Genomic DNA, 23190 nt, shown 5'->3' on the forward strand with positions numbered 1-23190 from the left:
GCTGATTTTTAGTTTTCACTTGCAAGATTGAATTTAAGGGCACCATTAATTATGCATTTCATCTTTATTTTTGGACTCAACTCCTTAAGTTATTGTGATACCAAACCCTTGTGGATGTGATATGTAAACCCCCAAAATGAAATTTGTCTCCCATTCACTACACAATGCTATATTCATTTTTGTTATCCCTAGCTCATCATTTGCTTTTCCTTCTTTGGTCTATTTTCATGCATATGATATGATGTGGAAATTGTTTGTTGTAGAACTTGGCATTGAGACCATTGTTAATGGCATGCATTTACATCATTTATATTGTGCATTTTGACATGTTCCATTCAAGGGCGAGAGAAGTTGTATACATTGACTTGTTGGGAAGTTGTATCTCGTCTTGAGTAAATTTTCTTATCATTTTGTTGTAAGTGTTAGTAGAGGGTTTACATTATTCTGCAGTACCTTTTCCAAGGACCAATATTAGTAGAAATCCAATTTAGAATCTGTTAATAGCAGGCATGTATAGTAATTTTTCTTGTTAATCCTTAAATGGAAGTTCTTCTTACATTTATGAATTTCCTGAATCTATATGTTTTCCTGGGTTTTCTAGTGCCATACATTATTCTACATTACCTGGGCAAACAACCATTTCTTTAGAATCCAGTTTAGTAGAGATCATGTCCATAATCTATTTGGTTTGTACTATTAAGCATGCATAGTAATGTGTCTTGTTGATCCTTTAATGGCAGTTTGCTATAGTTATGTAGCAGAATATATTGAATCTGTATTCTTTCGTGAGTGATTTTCTTATGTTATTACCTTAGCCTTAGTGCCACTTTTGAATGACTAGTAATTTTATTTGTATGTTTTTCTCTTCTGTTCTCCATGTAATCTTACAAATTATGAAGATTTTATTATTATGTACCATTGTTTCAACTTTCATTTTGTCTTTCTACTTATGAATATTTGGAGAATTGTCCTTTTCAAATGACTGAAGGAGTTATGCTTTTGTAATGTTCCCATGAGTGTTTTAGAAAATACATTTCTTGGCTTTTGTTAGGGCATATGCTTAAATGCACTATATCCTCATTTATTATAGGCACTACAGGTTGTTTAATGTTAAAATTTAAATGCCTAATTTCTAATATGATTTTATTGTTATCTTATTTTCTAGCTCTTGTAAGCATAAATAATGGTGTAAAAGTGGACCATGTGCATTGAAGTCTCTTATTATCCTAATATGGGACGAGAAATTATTCAATTTGTCCTTCATAATAGTGCAACAAAACATGAGTTGCACAGAAAGAAAGAAGTGCATGGAAGGACTATAAATAACGAGGCATGCTATATTTCCCTTGTCGAAGGGTTGTGTTGTCACCCTCTGCACTATTTTTTTTTTGTTGTCTAAAGGATGTAAAATAGAAGGAAATTTGCAGTCATGTTTCAAGCTACAGAAGCTGTCAAAGATTAAGCGGACCTCCTCCAATGGTTAATGCTCGGAATTAACTTTCCAATGGTATATAGAAATCCTCAAATGGACTCTAAAATCAAAAGTTAGAGCAAATTGAAAGTTACCCTTGAAAACCAGAAATCAAAAGAAAATGCTCAAGTATAACCCCGGAGCCCACAAATCATAGTTTTCTAAAGCAGCAGAAGAAGTGGTCAGAGCAAACCAGCGATCAACGATCATCGATATTGGAAATCGGAGATCGAAGGTCCAAGGCATCTGCGCATCGCAATCGACAATTACACAAATGACACCCTTTCAAAGTTGTGATATTCGCCTAAACTTCTGATTGCGATGTGATTCATCAGGATTTGAGCCTTTAGTGTTAAAATGTCGAAAACGGTTGAAGACAAGCAACAGAGAAAATCAACGAAAAACTAAGGGCAGGCAGGCCTTTTCTCTCTCCTCTAGAGGGCCATGTGGAAGAATACGATTGGCCTCGATAAAGCCATGTGGCGTCGTTGACGTCATTAATTGGAGATCGGTGTTCGACGATCGCAAGTTTTGGACGGTGTAAGCAAAGACAACATTCTAAAATCGTTGATTGTGATATCCCTAAATTGTGGGTCCAAAGAGAGGTGGATAGGTGGCAAAAGGCGGGTCACGTGGATATGTGTGCCATATATATCATGACCAATAGTGGAGCGAAAAATTAATTCGAAGCCTTTATAACGCAAAGAAATTTTATCGAACGTTTTTATGGGTTCAAGCCCTCACGCAGGCCCTCCCTTATTCTCTTTTCAAGTGGGCCAAACCACATCACAAATCGGAGTTCACAAAGTTTTGGGAAGATGCATCAATGACGTGCATAAGAAATCATCAATATGTCAAAGTGCAATATGCCAAATGGGCCCCAATAGGAGATCGACGTTCATTTTTTTATGAAGCATGTTCAGTGTGAAGTCCTGATTTTCTGAGCTCTGATATTTGGCATAACACCCGGTCATAGCCCCTGGTCATATGATGAAAAAGAACAGAAATGGGTCAAAGCAAAAGGGGACTAAAGGGGATCAGAATTCACGGTTTTGTAATGTTTTTCAGTGTTAAGTACCAGTGATGGAGAATCCTCAATATTACACTACAGTTGTTTTAAAAGGCAGACAGGGCTCCGAGAATGTTATACATGGAGTCTAGAGGGGTGGATGATTCAGCATCTTTGATTCAAAGAGCAACACAGAATCCATCAAAGTGATCGCTCTTGGTCCTTGTAAATGAAGAAGTAAAACTATTAAGACTGAAAGCGATAGGGAACTGTCCAGGACTATGAGAGGCATGATGCGGCAATGGTGTGCCTAGAGCAGAGGCCAACAAAGGATGTGGCATGGAGATATTTTCACAAACCATCATTCAATTTCACATGTGTTTTTTAGTATGTTTTATTTTAACGAACCATCATCTTTCTGTTGTAATAATTGGAGGTGTTAGAGCCTGCACGTTGAGACAACTAGACATACAGATAGCTGGATGCTCAGGCTGAGATATTTTTGTAATGGATTTTCAAGCTCTCCCTCTCCTTATAAAAGGGAAGAAGAAACACTTATGAAAGGTTCAAAATTTCTGGGAAAGACTTCTATCTTATAAGACCTTTTCCTATTTTCTTAAAGGCATGTATGAAGATCATTATATGTTGGTTTTCTTCAAGACATTAATATAAAGTTCCAAGAGATTCCAACTTATTAGATTTGCAGGATGTCCTCTCTATGTAATATCATATGTGTAAATCTTCCTCTCAGATAACATGTCAACTAGTGGATAGATGTATTTAATTCATATGCAGATGCATTTAAATCAAATCATTGGTGAATAATGCCTGCATTATATTAGAAATTTAATCTTTAAACAACACTACATGTGTCCCTGCATTTCATAAACATTATCCTCTACCATTTCTTTCTGAGCCTTGATATGAAGAATTTTTAGATCTTAAACTATGTATTAAAGACTTCCTCTATTATCTTCCCCCATTATATATGTTTCAACAATGAAACCCTTTTCTTATTATTAATCCGATTTGGCCATTTGAAATTGAAGATTATCTATTGAATACTTCTTTGTACCAACTTCTTTCTATATTGTATCTTTATGAATGATTCTGAATCAAACTCATTTGTATTTTTTTAACATAACTGAAGTGTTGTAAGCCTCTACTCTGAAATCCGTCAAGCACTCTTTTAATATGTCTTAGGAACTGGTCTACAATCAACCCAAAGGTTGTCTCTAGGAAGCTTTCCTATCTCCAGAAGCACTTGGGCTCCTAGTGCTAGAAAGAGCTACAACATCTTTTTGGTGCCATTGTTGAGGAGCGATTTGTGAAATACTTTTCCCTGGGTATGACAAATATTTACATTCTCTCTGTTAGGTGAGCAAGGGATGTGTGGATTGGAGATCCCTCACCTTCGTGACTCCACTATATGATCATTCTAGCTAATCATTTTGGCTCATCAGAGACCCCATACTCGCTCAGACACCTCTCAATAAACAAATCCATCTGTAGCTGACCCATAGAGAATAATATCTAGAGGATTTGGAAAGAAAATACTCCAAATAGTGATGCCACTGTCTCTTCATTTCCTGAAGCATCTTCGTCTCGTTCACAGAAAGATGAAATTCATTATTCTGAACTTCCCCCAAATTTTTTGATATATTCTCGAGAAAGTGATTATCTATTTAGTACTGCTTCATTAGAAGTCAAAGAAGAAGCTTAGGAAATAAAAGATAAATTCCAAAGAATCCCTACCCACAGCGTGAATAACTTCTCATTCCACTTTCAGTCAGTTGTCTTATCATTGGTCATACCTCAGACTCCTCCAGTAATTCAAGCACCACCACCTCTAATCCAAATGGTTGTCCCAGATTTCTTGTTGAATAAATATGCTCCTATAAACTAGCCTCAACCTCTAAATGCTATCCCACAAGAATACCTAAAGCTCTTTCCCAGGTATAATGAAGAAGTTGAGGTAACAACACAGAGGCATGTAGAAATATTTTGTACCTTTGCAAAGAATCTAAATGTTGAACACTAAGATGTAGTGTTGAGACTTTTCATCCAATCTTTGGACGAGGAGGTCAGGAAATGGTTTAAATATTTACCAAATGCTTCCATTAACACTTAGGGAGAACTGGAGAACTCATTTTTGCATAAATGGGGTGAGAAGAGAGACCATGGGTACATCCTCACAGAGTTTAATGCTATCGAGAAGAAATCTAGCGAGGACATCTCAGATTTTATTAAAAGATTTAATAAGTTGTACAATAATCTTCCTGTTGAAATCAAACCTCCACTAGTTGTTGCCTGGGTAGTCTTTGTTGGGGCCTTTGATTCAGAATTTGGTTTTACTCTCAGAGAAAGGAAGTCTCCTACCTTGGACTAGATCCAAACCGGTGCCCTTGAAGTAGAGAAAAACTATACCTCCGCAAGGAAGTCAAGAAGTAGAACTGAGTTTGGAGAGAAGAAAAAGGGAAAAGAGGAGGTAGCTTCCTCAAGTGGAAGATAATTTCAAGAACAAAGGATAGAAGAAATGGATAAGTTGATAAATAAATTATCTAGCAAACTGATTAAAATGGATCTAGAGAATAAAATCCCTCAGAGATAGAACTTTGTAGCTATCAATCGGGGTTACAATCCCCAATACCGAAGACCTCCCCTACAATTAATGCAAAGGGAGAGGAAAGAGAAACCATACCATATTCATCCTCCATTGTATATAGAACATGATCTGGAGTAACAATTGCGAGAAACAAGCAATTTTCAGGGGAACCTATACTCCTCTTTCTCTGATGAGGAACAAAAACTCAAGAAATATGAAGAGGAGGAGGAGCTTCATGCCACACTCGAATGATGAGGAGATCGATAACTACAATCAATTCATTGACTTCATGTAGCATCAATTGCACAAGAAGTATGATCTGCGATCATCTAGAAAGAGGTCAAGAGCACCAGATCAGAATGAAGGTAATTCTTCCCAGGCGTCCCCTAAGTCTGCTAACAAGGGGAAGGGACCTATAGACCCAACTATCTCAAGAAAGAAAGAGTCCTCCAATCCAAACAATTTTCATCCTGAAGTCATTAAAGAAGGTAAGTCACCTCCTCCCACTAAACCCATTCTTGAAAAGGAAAAGGAGCCTGTAGAAACTAGCATTGGAGAAAAAGGCCCTACAATCTTTAACCTCCAAAAATAGCTTGAAAAAGTAAATATCCCAATCCCATTGTCTGAGCTCTTAAAACAACCCACTTACAAGGCCCAAGTCTCTCAGTTTATGTTTCCTTCCACTTTAGTCCAACCCCTTGACAGTCTAAACTTGCAAGAAGAAAGTCCTATGGTAGTATTTGGACCACATATTGAGGAGAAAGATCCTTCCACCCCACTTTTTTATGTCACTCTAGTAGTACATGACCTCCTGCTTCACACTTGCATGTTAGACTCCAGAGCTTCTCATAATTTGATGCCATTATCTGTAATGGAGCAACTAGTTCTAGAGATAACTAGACCCTATAAGGATCTCTATTATTTTGACTCTAAGAGGGTCAAATGCTTGGGGATGATCAAAGACCTGGTGGTAAATTTGGCACAGATCCCAGCAAAAAGTGTGGTAATGGATATCGTAGTTACTGACATCCCAGTAAGGTTTTGTATGTTGTTTTCCAGGTCTTAGGGATCTGAGATTAGAGGGTCTATCAAGCTGAAACTGAATTGTGCCATCATTCCTATCTTTGATGGAGAGGAAAGGAGACTATATAGAGAATCCAAATTCGTCAAAATAGTCACCAGAGTTGATTATTCTGATAATGCACCTGTGTATGGGACAAAAAAGGACATCTCTTGCTTTATGCTAGAAGAAGATGAATTCATTCTAGAAGAAACGCAAATACATCCTGCAGTCAATCAGACTAACAACTCAAAGAATGTAGCAAGGTATGGAAGTTGTATTTTGATGGGGATAATTCAAAAGAAGGGAATGGGACATGGGTATTATTGATATCTCCGGAAGGTAACTTAATTCCTCTTTCTTTCAAATTGGAGTTTGTGGCCACCAACCATGTGGCAGATATGAAGCACTATTGCTGGGTCTGCAAACGAAAAAGAACCTAAATATTAACTATCTGACCATATTTGGATTCTGAATTGATAGTCAAACAGATCAAGGACCAATACCAAACTAAGCACCCTCGGCCGAGGGCTTACAGAAATGAAGTTTGGGACTTGATCGACAACGTATTCTCAACATTTAATGTCCAATTCTTACGAAGAGAAGGAAACCAAATGGATGATTCTTTAGCTATAGTTGCTAGCAACATCAAGCCACCCCAAAATGCTCTTCTCATATATGAAATTGAAGTCATACACAAACCCTCAGTGCCTGACAATGTGAAACACTTCCAAATGGTTGAGGATGATGAGCAAATCATGCAATTCATGGAGGTCATTAGGGAATTATCAAACTTTGCAATTGATCAAGAGGAGGAAGAAGTAACCGAAGAACATACAACTGCGTGGGAGGAAAGTATCGACAGACACAGAGTTCTACAGCTGAAGGGAAATGCTATCCCACAGGGACTAGTTCCTTTGAAGAGGATTTTAAAAGCAAATGATGTGGCGGCTAAACCTACTGAACAAGAATCTGAGGAACATGTAGAAGATTGCAACATAGGCTCAGAAGATGAACCCTAGTTGATCAAGTTATCAACAAAGATCCCTTGACACTACAAATAGAGGTACTTAAATCTCCTAAAAGTTTATAGAGATGTTTTTGCTTGGTCTTATGATGATTTGAAATTTTTTGATGTAAATATTAAGCAACATAAGGTCCCTTTAAAAATTAAATGAAACCATGTAAGCAAAAGCTCAGACAAGTCAATCCACTTATACTCCCATCCATTGAGAAAGAAGTGAAGAAGTTGCTTCAAGCTAATATCATTGTACCACTAAGGTACTCAGAGAGGGTTTCCAATCTGGTTCCTATTAGAGAGAAGAATGGAGAAATCAAACTGTGTGTAGATTTCAGGAATTTGAACAAAATGGATCACATTTTACGGAAGGTAGTTGGCTCTGCTCGAATATCAATGATGGATGGCTTTTCAGGATATAACCAAGTGGCAGTGCAACCTGAGGATCAAACGAAAACTGTATTCATGACACCTTAGGGGACTTTTATGTACACAAGGATGTCATTAGGCTTAATAAAAGTAGGAGCAAATTTCAAGAGGGAAATGGACATAGCATTTGTGGGAGAGAAATACAACTTTATGGTGGTTTATCTAGACGAGATCATTATTTTCTCCAAAAAAGATGAGGAGCACATCAAACATTTAAAGATTACCTTTGAAAAATGCAAAAAGTATGGATTGTCCCTAAAACCCAAGAAATCCCATTTCACTTTGAGCGAAGGCAAGTTGTTGGGGCACATAGTGGCATAGGAAGGGGTAAAAATCAATCTTAAGGGGGTGGAGGTTATCAGTCATATTTCCCTACCAAGGAATAAGAAGGAGGTCCAAGCCTTCTTGGGGAGGATTAATTTCTTGAGAAGGTTTGTACCTAATTACGCAAAAATAGTGAGAGGCATTACCGAAATGTTGAAAAAGGAGAATGAAGTAAAGTGGAGCCCAGATTCCTGAGAATCCTTCTCCCAAATCAAAAGAGCTTTTGAAGAGGCTCTGATTCTAGTTAGCCTGGACTATTCAAGGCCATTTTATATCTTCTCTTTTGCCTCCCCCCATACTGTAGTTGTTGTGTTACTTCAAAAAATTAAGGAAGGCCTTGAGAAACCCATAGCTTTCTTCATCCAAGTGTTGCAAGATGCTGAACTGAAGTATACTATATTGGAAAAACAGGCATATACTCTAGTCAGAGCTCTAAAGGATTTCAGATTCTATGTGTTACACTCGAGCATCGTGGCTTATGTCCCAACAACAATGGTGAAGGACATCCTAATACAAGGAGACAACAATGGTAAAATTGATAAGTGGATTGCAAAAATCCAGGAGTATGACATGGATGTAAGACCCACTAAGCTCATTAAAGGACAAGGATTAGAGAAAATCCTATCAGAGTCAAATTGTCAAGCATTGGGAATCAATTTATTAATAGCAGAGGGTGAAGAGGGGACACAACCCATGATATTTTTAGATTCTCAACAAAGGTGGAAAAATCCAAGTACAGAGCGTTGAGGGCTCAAGCCCAGAAGTTCGTTATATTTAATGGGCAACTGTATTGGAAAGACTCGGTGGGGTTTCTGCTGTTGTGTTTGGTGGAGACTGAAACTCAAAGAGTGATGGAGGAGTTCCACAACGACATTTCTGGGGGGTATTATAGCTGGAAGACCACTGCGCATTAGATACTAAAAGCAAGGTTCTATTGGCCCACGCTATTTGGAGATGTTAATTTTTATGTTAGGTCCTGTCAGCAGTGTCAAGTTTTTGTTGAAAAAAAAAAATTGGCTCCACTCCCGTTGATCCATGTCATAGTGGAAGAGCCCTTTAGACAATGGGGACTAGAATTCATAGGAGAAATGCATCCTCCTTTCAATGGCCAACGCAAGTGGATCCTCATTGCCACAAACTATTTCACCAAATGGGTAGAAGCAGTCCTAGCCAAGAATGCAACTCACCCTGTGGTTATGAAATTTATGGAGGAGAAAATGTTGGCAAGGTTTGGTTGTCCTATGAAGATTGAGAATGATAACGCCTAGGATTTTAAGCTTGCAAAGTTTAACACCTTTTGTCAGAAATATAACATCACAATTGGCCATTCCACCACTTACTATCCTAAAGGAAATGGGTTGGTTGAGTCTTCCAACAACATAGTGGTGACAATCCTAAATAAGACAATTGCAAAAAGTCAAAGGAATTGGGATTCTCAAATAAATTTTCATAGTGGGCGAACAATATCACTCCAAAAATATCCACAGGTAAATCACCTTTTGAGTTAGTCTATGGAAAAGCAGAAGTTTTCCCTATACAAATTGCTATGTCGGTTGCTAAAATGCTATATGATGTCAAAGAAGAACCCAACTCCCTAACTAGAAGGATACATCAATTAGTGGAGCTCCAGGAGACCAGAGAACAAGTAAACCACAGGTTAGACAACTACCAACAAAAAATGAAGTCCTTGTTTGATAAGAAAGCTAGGGACAAGCCTCTCCAACCAAGAGATCTAGTCCTAAGATGGGATGTGAGGAGAGGAGACAAAGGGAAACATGGAAAATTTGATCTCTTATGGTTTGGACCCTTCAAGATTACTGAGATTAAAGGAAACAATATTTTCATGCTGGAGAACTTGGACGGTGAAATGCTTGAGCTTCCTGTAAATAGGTAATTCCTCAAGCTTTATTTCCAAAATTAAGAGGTTCAATTCTCACCCATTGTAAATATCGGTGAACTATTGTAAAATATCATTAATGCTTTCAATCCTTTATATTTCTATTTTTGTCTTTTATACTTGAATAAAATGACTCTATGCCCAAAAGATAGAAGGCTGCTCGTATGTAGGTTCTCAAAACCTTGCAAGCAAGGCACTGTCCCTAGGTGGCGCCAATGTTGTCACCCTCTGCATTATTTGTTCTTTGTTGGCTAAAGGATGCAAAAGAGTAGGAATTTTGCAGTCATATTTCAAGCTACAAAAGCAATAAAAGATTAAGCGAACCTCCTCCAATGGATAATGCTCAAAATTATCTTTCCAACAGTATATAGAACTCCTCAAATGAACTCCGAAATCAAAAGTTAGAGCAAATTGAAAGTTACCCTTGAAAACCAGAAATCAAAAGAAAATGCTCAAGTATAACCCCAGATCCCGCAAATCGGAGTTTTTTAAAGCAGTAGCAGAGGTGGTCAGAGAAAACTAGCAATCAACAATCACCGATATTGGCAATCAGAGACTGAAGGTCCAAGGCATCGGCACATCGCAATCAACAATCATACAAAGGACACCCTTTCAAAGTTGCGATATTCACTTAACGTTCTGATTGTGATGCAATTCACCGAGATTTGACCCTTTAGTTTTAAAGCACCAAAAAGGGTCGAAGAAAACAAACAAAGGAAATCAGCGAAAAACCAAGGGCAATGGGCGTTTTCTCTCTCCTCCAAAGGACCATGTGGCATAATACTATTGGCCCCGATAAAGCCACATGGTTTCGATGCCATCACTAATTGGATATCGATGTTCGGTGATCGCAAGTTCTGGAGGGTGTAATCGAAGGCAGCATTATAAAATCGCCGATTGTGATATCCCTAAATTGTGGGCCCAAAGCGAGGTGGATAAGTGACAAGAGGCAGGTCACGTGGATATGTGTGCCTTATATATTGTGACCAATGATGGAGTGAAAAAGTAATTCGAAGCCTTTATAACACAAAGAAAGTTTATCGAAGGTTTTTATGGGTTCACGCCCTGGCGCGGGCCCTCCCTTATTCTCTTTCCAAGTGAGCCAGACTACATTGCAAATCGAAGATCATAAAGTTTTGGGAAGATGCATCAATGGCATGCATTAGAAATCATCAATATGCCAAAGTGCGATATCCGAATGGGCCCCAATCAGAGATCGACGTTCATTGTTTCATGAAGTGTTTTCAGTGTGAAGTCCTGATTTGTCGAGCTCCGATATTTGGCATATCACCCGATATTTGTAATGTTTTTTAGTGTTAAGTACTAGTGATGGAGAATCCTTGATATTCCACTGCGATTCTTTTAAAAGGAAGACTGGGCTCCAATAATGTCATACAGGGAGTCTGGAGGGGTGGATGAGTCAGCGACATCGATTCAAAGAGAAGCACAAAAGCCATCAGAGTGATCGCTCCCAGTCCTTGTAAATGAATAAGTAAAAATGTTAAGACCGAAAGCGATAGGGAACTGTCTAGGAGTATGAGAGGCATGATGCGGCAGTGGTGTGGCTAGAGCAGAGGTCAGCAAAGGATGTGGCCTGGATATCTTTTCCCAAACCATCATTTCAGTTTCACATGTTTTGTTATTGAGTTGTTTTGTTAGTCTGTTTTATTTTAACGAACCATTGTCTTTCTGTTGTAATAATTGGAGGTGTTAGAGCCTGCACACTGAGACAGCTGGTCATACAGACAACTGTATGCTCATGCTGAGATATTTTTGTTATGGATTTTCAAGCTCTCCCTCTCCTTATAAAAGGGAGGAAGAAATACTTAAGAAAGGTTCAAAATTTCTAGGAAAGACTTCTCTCTTACGGGACCTTTTCCTATTTTCTTAAAGGCATGTATGAAGCTCATTGTATGCTGGTTTTCTTCAAGACATTAATAAAAAGTTCCAAGTGATTCCAACTTATTAGATTTGTAGTTTGTCCTTCTCTCTTTGTAATATCATATGTAAATGTTCCCCTCAGATAACATGTCAATTAACAGCAAGATGTATTTAATTCATATGCAAATTCATTTAAATCAAATCATTGGTGGATATGCCTACATTATGTTAGAAATTGAATCTTTAAACAACACTACATGTGTCCCCGCATTTCATAAACATTCTCCTCTACCATTTCTTTGTGAGCCTTGATATGCATAATTGTTAGATCTTCAGCTCTGTATTAAAGACTCCTCCTCTATTATCTCCCCCCATTATATCTGTTTTAGCAATTAAACTTGATGCTTATTCTTAATCCGATTTGGCCATTTGAAATTGAAGATTATCTATTGAATACTCCTGTGTACCAACTACTTTCTATTTGGTATCTTTATGAATGATTCTGAATCAAACTCGTTTGTATTTTTGTGACATAACTGAAGTGCTGCAAGCCTCTACTCTGAAATAGGTCAAGCACTCTTTTAAAATGTCCTAGGCACTGGTCTACAATCAACCCAGAGGCTGTCTCTAGGAAGCTTTCCTATCTCCTGAAGCACTTTGTGCTCCTAGTGCTAGAAAAAACTACAATAGGCTGAAAGAGGCAAAAAAGATTGGTGTCAATAATATTACCATATTCACAAATTCAGAGTTAAACTACAACAATATGAAAGACACATATCAAGTTCGAAAGGACAATCTCAAACCCCTTTACAAAGAAGCCAAAATCCGGAGTTATGAATTTCAATCTTTTAGCATAGATTACCATGCAGATATGCAAAGAATGTCTACTCATTTACTGTGTGGAGTTGTCAATGATGACATAGGATCACCATTTGTTACACCAGAAGTCATTGATCAATAGCAAGATAGGTCCCCATTATGGGAATGCGTGTTTATTTTCATTTTTATTGGGGCTATCATGGCATGGTTCTTTCACTAAAGAAGAACCCATTAATGTACTATTTTCACCCAACCTGCAATGATTGGGTTCTCTTGTATGGGTGACAATTACATGGACAAATGTGATATATCCCATGCATATGGAGAAATGTAATATTTGCATGGTTTGTGAATAAATTATTGAATGTTGTTGAGGTTATAAATATTTTCTTCTCTGTTATTTTACCATGTTAGTGACTTGAATTTTCTAACGAATGGAGGTCATTATGTCCAGATTCAAAGTTTAAATTAGTCAAGGGACCTAAAAATGTTAACAACATTAATGAGAAAATGTTCTATTTTTGTGAGTTAAAACAAAACACCTGACAACCTCCATTGCCCTCTTTCATGTTTTTTATTGGAATTGGAAAATTACGCTTAAATTATAAGCAAGAAAAGAATATTAAAAACATTAAATCCAATGACTTTTAGATCCATAAAATTGAACAAAATGTGGGGATTATGCTATACATTTAAACATTCTATTTAAATTGTGCACAACTTTTGCATTCTTTGAACCATAATTTTATCTATCAAATACAGGCTTATACTCACCTTCAAGTTGACAATCCAAAATTTTATCCATCTAGTATAGGGGTAGTCTTACCTTCAAGTTTTTAATCTAGAAATTTTATATATGAAGTAGAGGTTGAGCCTCACAATCTAGGTTTAGTCTCAATTTGCACATTGCAGTGTGTTTTGTTTCCTTGGCATTTTCAAATTGCAGGAAAGATGGCTTAAATTGTTTTTATCTCTTCTTTTATTAGGTTTGTTTCAGAATTTGATTCATTTTTTTCCCAGAAAACATTGAAACAGGTGAAATGTAAGAAAGTGACCGCGAAAATATATAACTCATGTTGTCTCAATCACAAACATGATTAATTTGCGAATGAAAGTACTATTATGATGAAGCTATCCAATTTCTATGTATTATTCAAAACATCCATATTCGTCTTTAGATATATGCTTGCAGATTTCAATGAATTACAAATCACAGTTCAAATTAACCAATAAAGATGTTTCCTAGATGCACATCTCATTACATGAGGAATCAAATGGCTCATTATGACCCCCACAAAATTTCAACTTGACAACTTGCTCCATAGCAATGTGGATATTCACGGCCTACAATATGAGGTAGAAAATCAAGCATGTTTAATTTGTCATTGATCATGCAGTCACCATGTTCGATGTCTGCAGAAACCACAACACAATGCACTATGACTAAGGGAAATGCCTATCCATTATATAAACTCGCTTTAAATGTGAATTGTCAAGTTCTGCTAATTGTACCTCATAGTTCCACAACATCAGTACGACTGGAAAAACCTTGACGTAAGACTGATGAAACCATGAGCAATCTATGTGGTATCCAACAACAAGTACAGTAGGGTAGGGGGAGTTTGTATAACGCACAGGCTCTTTCATGAATAAGAGTTTGTGCCCGGGCCTGGACTTTGAGGACCTATAGCGCGTATTTACTCATGAAAATCGTATTTGACACACATATATCGTATTGGCATGTCAACAGTTAAGTGTTGTAATATTTGGAACCTATCATATTGACATTTAAATTGATGTGATATCTATCATAAATTAGAGTAGAAATCATTAATGTTATTACAGATATCCCTTGCAATATCGTAAACATCTTTGACGGGTAAGTACTAATTAAAATATTAAATTAAATACATATGTATTACCCTATTACAATGCTTCAACAATCGCTTAGCTACCAAATTCAAAATCTAGGTCTAACTTCCAAGTTCTCTGTAGCCTGCTTTGGTAGCTCAAGTTTCATCCCATTGAAGCAACACCTGTTTCTAGAACCCATGATCTATAACCACCAACAAACAGAAGGATTTGAGAACATTATATAGCCAAAGTATGGGGTCTAAAGCTAGAAGTTTATCTAGATAACGAACCATATCCATATCCAAATGTAGTAGATCAAGACCTTGGAGCAGATGATTTATGGTAGGGTTGGGTTCCGAGCTCATGATTTATGGCAACATGGAACTCACAATTCCTCTAGTTTCAAGCTTCTCTTGACAACTAGCTCCAGTTTTTTCCTATTGTCACTAATTCTCCAACAACGAGATAAATAGACGTAGTTGGCTTTAGCTCTAGGATGGTCACATGGAAGTTGTCGAGAGCCCCGAGGAACATTTCTTCTCTTAAAAGTCTGGGAATATTTTGAATTCTTTAAATTATGAGACACATAACACTCTGGAAGCATGGAGAAGCATCAAAATTCCATTGAAAATAACCTCTCGAAGGAAATGATCAATAGGTTGAGCAAGATGGTAGTACAATTGTATTCGCTTGGTCGAACCCCTCTTCACCTTTCCTAAATACAAAATTTATCTCAGGTAACAAAGTATTACCATATTTTTGCTTTACAATGTTAGTGAATGGCATTTTACAGTCTCCATGGAAGCTAAACTAAATTTGGATGGATGTTTCAATAGATTGATCACTCTTGTTTTTTTCTTTTGGTGGGGAGGAGGAGGAAAAACAATTTGCTTCTTTAAAATCGTTGGTTTTTTGGTAGGATATGGAGGACACCATTTGATTGCTTCAAATATTAACAAAACTTGGGGGCATTTTGCAAGAATATTTAGATTGTAATAACAATTTTGCAAGGATTGAAATTCACAACTTCAGATATTAACAAAACTTGGGGGCATTTTGCAAGATTATTTAGATTGTAATAACAATCTTGCAAGGATTGAAAATTTCGCTGCTTATTCACAATTTTATGTTCAAATCAGTGGCTTTGCATTTATTCTTTTAATACTTGTTTCATGCTATGCTTGTTGTAAAACCTTTTTTTTTCTTGTAGTAGCATAAAAAAAAATTACTAGCTTCCCATCCTTTATTCCTAATTTGTTTTTTAACAACCCCTAAGAAGCTCGATGTTCTCTAGCAAATGAATCCCTTGTATTTTTTACAACTTAAGGGTTTAAGAATTAAAGAAAAAGTATGTACATAACTTGCAAAATTTAATCTCTTTATCCATTATCTATGCTTTTTTGGATCAATTTAGTCATTTGGATTTTTGTTATGTAACATCATTATCTTCTTATTTTTCCAGTTTTAATTTTATAGAAAATTTGGATATTATAATATTCAATCATCGATGTATGGTAGATTTAACCAGTTCTTGCAGTGTAGGATATTTGAGCCACTTTCAAGCCTTTATATCTATATTTTTACCCTTTTAGATACTTTTATGGATTTCAATGATTGATTTTCATTTTTGCATTTGATTTGCATTTTTCTGTGTAGTATTTCTCAACTTAGTTGTAAAGAATGAACATAATTGTGATTTTTAGTCTCTTTGTATAAAGATTAGTTTTTAATGAATTTCCCGTCTTAAATTTTATTTTTAAACATGATTATAAATAAGTTGAAATGAATATTTCAATCAGTAAATATTTTTTTTTATAAAATAAAATATGTTTTTATCCTTTTAAATATTCTCATTAATTCTAATCCTTAATCTCCACTTTTGCAGCAAATTTGTTCCCCACATATCTAATATTTCACTACTCAGTAATTAACTAGGGAAGAAATTGAGATGAAATCATGATTTGTTGCAGTTAAAATGGTTTTTTAACTGCATATTCGGATTCAGCACCCTGAAAAACCCCTGGGACGCTTTCATTGTGCAGAAACTAGTTATCAAACTTCGATTTCAATAAATTACTGCCGGATTTTCACCGGAAAAAATCGCCGGAAAGGCTTTCAAAAAGTCGCGTTAAAGACTACGTCGAAATTTATACATAAAAACATGAAAAAAAATTACACTCATAAATCCTATAAAAACGTAAAATAATCAACATGAAAAAAGAAAAAAAATATTGTCCTGAAATTTTCACTTTACACGCCGAATCAATTTAAAATTCTAGACCTATCTGCCCCAATAGTGTCATTCGTACTCAACAGCTGGATGCTATTTGACTTGTCGTCGGTAGTCTTTGTAATAATGCGCTGGGAGCTCACTTGACGTGACGTCGACAGTCGTATTAGCTGGTAACAATTTGAGCTGACGTTGATAGTCCTTTGTACTGATCCACTGGAAAGCTACTTGACGTGACGTGAGAACCATTCGTACTCAACAGCTGGGTAGCAACTTTTGTTGAGGTAGGGCGCAATTATTTGTCCTCCGAAAGCAGCGCACCTTCTCATTTCCACTGCATTTCTGAACAAAATTGCTAATTTTACGGAACTAAATTGTACCCCCATTTGCAGTCCATTTGTGATCCGACTCAGCGAGGATTAGACAAACCGAGACCTAATTTTGCGGAATTAATGACCCCACTTGTTTTGGAAATCGTACTGTGCTTCTAAATGTTTCAGAGTTTTTTCAGTCATATTTTTAGATTCACGTGGTTAGAAAGTTTTTAGAAATCTAAATTCAAATGTGTAAGTGTTTTAGGAGTTTTTCACCGTGCTAAATTTATATACAAAATAAAAAATACATTTAAATAAAATAAAGATCATTGTTTAATAAAGAAATTATTTTACATTACCGGAAATAAACGAAACAAAAAAACTGCAACAACATTTAATTACCAAACAACACAGTTTTGTAATGTCTCATGTAAGAATTCACCAGAGTAAGGCCATTAATTGAGGCGATTCCTTAAAAGAGTTTGTTGTCCCATTAAATAATCAAGTGTAGAATAGTATTGCATACTGCGTTTTTTCTAAGTCAATTGTAACAATTCTATTCCAACATAAAACATTATATTTTAAAGTGAAAATACATAAGAGTTTCTTTATTGCATACCGTGTTAAAGAGATTGCATTGCGAGGAATTTTTTACTGAATTTTGAGAGATTGATTGAAAGAGAGGTGATTGGAATTTGGATTTTTATTTATGATTAAATAATTTTATTTTTTTTAATTTTTTGGATTTTTATGTTTCCGGTCAAGGAAACATAACTTTTGAGAGATTGATTGAAAGAGAGGTGATTGGAAATTGTATTTTTCTTTACGATTAAATAATTTTTTTTAATGTTTTGGATTTTTATGTTTCCAGTCATGGAACTTGTTAGAAATTTTATTTTTCATGGATAATGTTTTGATAATAAATTTAACTTTTCACAAATTATTTTTTTATTTAAAAATTATTCTTCAATAATACAGAGATATTAAAAGTTTTCACATATTTATCATATAAAAAAAACACAAATGAGTTACCAAATTTTGAACCATTATGATACTTACAACAATATAAAAACAAAAAACAAAAAAACCAGAGTCATCTGGTAACTCAAATTCATTTAGCCATTGTTGAAAGGTTCTTCTTCGTTCCTTCCTCTCCCTCAGCTCTTCCCAAGAAAAAGTTTCACATCATAAGAGAATAGAGCAAAACAAGAAATATGATAAATAAGAGATATTTGAGATACACTGGAAGATATTAAGATTCCTAATTTAATATACACAAATAAAAGTATCAATAATGTTTTGCTGAAAATATACACTTTCAAAAATGGCTTATACACCTTGACCCATCACAAAAACAATATTGTAAAACTTTTAACTGTAAAATACTAGCAAAATGGTCTATGAGGACCAAAATGCCCATCAAATTCAACCCTGGAAAGAGAAGTTGTTTACACACATGGTTGGAAGGGAAAGAAGTCTTTTACACACATGGTTGGAAATTTATTTTTATGTGAAAATATTATTATTGTTAGTTAATTTAAGAAGTTGATAATTTTTCACAAAAATGTATTAACCATTTGTTTATATCTATTTACTTAAAGTAAACCAAAATTCATAAATATTTATTTTAAAATATAAAAAACATTTATATATATGATAAATAAAACATTTCATATTGTTTTATTTCACTTGATTTAGTTACTTTATACGAATTTCATTTTTATAAAAAACAAAACAAACATATATTGAGGTTAAGCAAAGTCTTCCAGTAGAAATCACAGAAAAGCAATTTTTGGCCCACACTTTTCGAACCAACCAGTGTGGTTCATCATCAGGATCAGATGAAGAGGTAGACCATGGCAAAAGCTTAAATAGAGAGCAATGTAGAGGCATAATTTAAAGTAACGACTAGATTTGAACAATAATATTTAAATTATGATATTAATTTATTAATATATTAAAATATAAAAACATAAATTGTTTCCTTAATAAATTAATATCATAATTTAAATATTATTGTTTAAATATGGTCGTTACTTGAAATTATGTCTTTACATTACTCTCTATTTAAACCTTTGTCATGGTCTACCTATTCATCTAGTCCTCATGATGAACCATGTCTACCACTTCATCTAGATGAACCACACTCTTCGACCAAAAATTTCTCTTATGTGATTTCTATTGAAAAACTTTACTTAATTCATTATGGACCACAGGAACCTGAATACATAAAACACATTGAGGTTATTAACTCATCTTATATTTATAGATCCAATTTTTTTTAATTAAATTATTTTAAAATTGTATAAAAAATTAATTTTTATTTTTATTTTTTTATTTTTTTATGTACGTAAGGAATTAAATATATTTATAACATAATTTTAAATTATTTTTAATTAATTAAAATTTATAATTTTTTTTATATTAAGAAATTCAAATTTCAAATTATTTAATAAAAGGAAAATTAATTTTTTTAAATATATATTAATAACATTATTATAAATATTCTTTAAATTATTTATTTTAAATAAGCAAAATTTATTTATACATATTAATATAGTTTTATTTATAACTTTTATAAATTAAACCAATAATTTACTTGAATTAAAATTAAAATGAAGTCTCCTCGATAGGGTAATAAATATTGAGGAAATCTGAATGTGTGGTTTATGATTACGAACACATGGTTGTTGGTGTGGAGGTTGGCCTCTTTGTCCTCTCACCACATTTGTAGTACTGGGAGTAAATAAGCAGTGTTCAAAATTTCCATCAGTTGCATTGGGAGTGGGAGTGGGTGAGGGATGTTGGTATATCGAATTTGTTGATCCCCAGGATTGGTATGAAGTTGCGGCATTTTGATGGTCTGCTGAGTTCTAGTGGTATTATTGGTCTCTCCAACTGGTGCCCTGTCTGGGAATGGTGGCGTTTCCGTAGCCAACGCATCCTCCTCAGCCTCTGGATCATAGAATTGATAGGTATCCTTTCTTGTGTGTGGTTTCCCGTTTTTTCAGCGATCTCAATTCTCTGTATCTGGTTATTAGGTGGGAATCAAGCCTTCTCGTGGGTGGTTAGTCAAATTTTCTCTTGGTTTCCTTATGTGTTTACAGGGAAGTTTGTTTATCCTATCAACTGGTTTTCTTCTGGGGTCTTCTCTTTTTTAAGGTTTTATGAGGTCGCCCGCAACCCATGACTGGGTAATCAGTTATTTGGGTTGGCGGGGGGTTGTTTGTCTTAAGGATTTCAAGGTCGTTGGTTATCTAGGGGGGTTCGGGACTACTAAGTCAATGGTTATCTGTCTCATTGCTTGGTCTGTGTCTCTGTTCCCTGTAGCTCCTTCTATCATGGTAGATGGTAACCTTCTGGTTTACTTGTGGAGTTTCTTTGTCACAGTTTCATTTTTTACTCCTTGAGCAGGAGACAATGGGTAGGTAGTACCTTGTCATCCTAATCTTCTAGTAAATTTGGGATTGATAGTTGCTTTGGCGTCATTGTTGTGAGTTGGGTGGCTTTGCGGTTAGCTAGTGCTCTTAACTCTGTTACAATCCACCCCATGACACACAATTCTCACTCTATACCCCCGTCGAAAGGAATTTCGGCCAACCAGGGGGGCATCGTACGAATCTAAAGGTAGCGAAGGTGGATAAGGGGTCTGCATGCTTTGTGTGAGGTTGTAGGACCACCAACAACATTAGTCAAGTAGTATCAGGGGCTCGTGGTGGTCGGGGTAGGTTGAACGCAGGTCAAGGTGGGCAAACAATGGGGACTTTGAAGTTGGGTAGTGTGATACACAGGGGCAACACTGGTGGTCAGGGTAAGGTGTGATGTCCTGGGTATGGGGCGACTGTGGGTAGACAATATTGTTATGAGAGTTTTCGGGACCTGGTCTAGTCTGTATTGGACCGTTTGGAAAATTCTTAGAACGCTAGGAAAGAAGAACATGAAGTAGTCATTGCTACACTCAAAAAGCTGCATTATTTTCAATGTCATGGTTGGGAGAGGATTCTGGTGGTATGGCGTGGTCATAATCTACTATCTGAGAAGCTCGAGAAGATGGAGTCATGGATGGCCCATTTCGAGTAGCACATCCAATGTTCTTACTGTCCCCCGCCTCCTCTAGGGAGTGGTTTGGGTAATCCTGCTTCTATTACCTCTGATGACTGAGCATGGTTACATGTGTTTTACTTGTCTTATTTGTATTTTAGTGCTTTTGGCCTCCTAAGTTATGGACTGTGTCTCTAGTTCTACTTTTGTTTCTATGTCATATGCTACTAGCAGTAGTCAACTAACCTAGTTGGGGTGAGACTGCTTGCCTTTTGTCACCGATGTACTTCTTTTTTGATGAATAAATAGGACCTTGACTTACAAAAAACAAAATTAAAATTAAGTTAATAAAATTAAATATCCTAAACCTTTTCTTACTTGAAAAAAACTATGTGTATGCTGAAAATCTCTTTCAACCTTTTAAAAGCCACGGATCTAAAAGTACCACGTGGACACTTCCAAGAGCAAGCTATTTGGTTTGGGGTGGGAAAAGTGTTAAATTATGTTGTGTTCTATTTATTGTATTTTTTAAAGAATTTTCCCACATAATTTGTTTAGAATTTGATAGGAATTATAAGTTTGAGTTGTCAACTTTTCATAATCTAAATTTTTAAAGGTTATTTTAAATGTTAAATCTATATAGGATTAAAAACTCATTTTAAGATACCAAGAATTAAAATTCGACTAAAAATAGATCACCAAATTTCGAGAAAAAAAAATATGTAATGTTAAATAAAACCTTTGATTATGCACACCATGGGGACCACTAAACGAGGTTTGCAACATGTGTGGAAAAATTTAGGAGGAATGGTTGGTGGAAAAAGTTAGGAGAGATGGTTGGTAATTTCGCAAAAACTCCAAAATGTATTATGTTAGAGAACGCATCGGATTATGCACAGCACGTGACCACTAAAAGAGCTTTGGAACAAGCGTGGAAAAAGTTAGGACGGTTGGTAATTTCGCATTTTAAAATTACTGTTTATCTTTTTAATTGAAATGATATTAAATGCTCCATATCAATGGTTCAATGCCATTATCAGACCTCTTAAATTACAGTCGAGAAGATCTAATGAGAATTGAACACTTCAGGAAGGAATATGTCGAACATGTATTGGAAGTTCTACAAAGATTTTTTGCAATTTATCCATCCAGGAATTAGTTTCGGGTTGACAAAATGGTTGGTTTCATTTCATCTCTTCATTTCCTTTCCCCAAGTTCTTTTGGAGAGTCATGAGAATCTTTGACATATCTCTCTTTCATGGAATATTCAAAAGAAATATCTGACAAGATGGGTATATCTAGGGAGATATAATTTGTCTTAAAGCAACTACTCCCTAGATATATGAATAAAAAAATTGAAATATTTTTATTTTCAATAGTTGGATCAAATTGGAAAAGACCTAAAGTTAAAGATTCATCAATAGGCAATGCTGCCCCAATACCTAACCAAAGGGCTACTGCAGTACCGATCAAGGATATTGTTGTAGCTACTGGACGACGAAAATGGATTCTGAAATTGGTTCACATTCTCTAGAAAAGGCACCGTCAATGATCCCGCGGGTACTGAGCCCATTAAAAGGACACCTAATAATTTGTTAGGTACTGTACGAAGTATTTGGAATACAGGGAAAAAATACCATTCGGGCAATATCTCCAAAGGAGTTGCAAATGGATTCGCTGGTTCACCAATCACTGATGGTTCTAGAACCGCTAAACCTATTGTACATGCAATAGTACCTAAAATTACTACTGGAAAAATATATGAAAGATCATTGGGCCAAGCGGGCTCTCCATAATAATTATGTCCCATACCTTTAGCTAATTTAGTCCTTAATATAGGATCATTTAGGTCAGGTTTCTTTGTTATTGGGATAAGTAGATCTTTATGGATCTATCCCCTGAAAGAACTGGACATGCCAATTTTTATCATCCGGCTCGAACAATAACTGGAGGAAGTATATATCACTTATTTTTCCCATGATGGAAGACGAATTGGAAAAATAGGAACTAATAATGTCTATGATCATCCATCATTGGTCATTTTATTATTCCAGTTAAATGCTCATGACCCAAGTAAGCTCACAAATTCGATCATGATCGATATGCCTTTTGGACCATCTTAGTCCTTGTAATTTGTGTTTATCACCACGAATAGACCTCAAAAGTTTTTTAGCATACAAGGTATTGACTTGTTATTGATCCGCCTCTCTCCTTCCTTAGATCCCTTCTTTCACTCCA

This window comes from Pinus tabuliformis, chromosome 6 (assembly GCF_031772625.1).
Source record: "Pinus tabuliformis cultivar Carrire ecotype Pingquan chromosome 6, CPIR1, whole genome shotgun sequence".
In the NCBI taxonomy this organism is placed as follows: domain Eukaryota; kingdom Viridiplantae; phylum Streptophyta; class Pinopsida; order Pinales; family Pinaceae; genus Pinus; species Pinus tabuliformis.